The sequence below is a fragment of the Pteropus vampyrus genome, unplaced genomic scaffold (assembly GCF_000151845.1).
Source record: "Pteropus vampyrus isolate Shadow unplaced genomic scaffold, Pvam_2.0 Scaffold357, whole genome shotgun sequence".
Taxonomy (NCBI): Eukaryota; Metazoa; Chordata; class Mammalia; order Chiroptera; family Pteropodidae; genus Pteropus; species Pteropus vampyrus.
Genome location: NW_011889138.1, coordinates 277970 through 278414, shown reverse-complemented (window position 1 = coordinate 278414; position 445 = coordinate 277970).

Here is a 445-nt window from a genome sequence, read left to right as displayed (position 1 = left end):
TACATAGTTGGTAAGACCCATCTTGCTGGATTCTGTCTTCCTCACTGACTTAGTGAAGCAAGCAGTAATGTTGGCCCACATAAGACAGTGAAGATGGTTTCTAGGAGCTAAGGGTGATCTTCACCAACAGACAGCAAGAAACTGAAGCCTTCGGTCCTACAACCACAAGAAAATAAATTCTAGCAATTTCCTAAATGAGTTTTAAAGTGTATTATTCCTCAATTGAGTCTGTTGGAACTTCAGTTCTGACAACTTGAGCATAGTTTTGTATGACCTTGAAACAAACAACTCAGTTAAGCTATGACTAGAGTCCTGACCTACTGAAAGTGTGAACTAATATGTGTATGTTGTTTTAAGCCATTACATTTATGATAACTGTTACTCAGGAATAGAAGAGTAACACACAAATTTGGATTATGTTTTCCACTATACAAAACCCTGATTG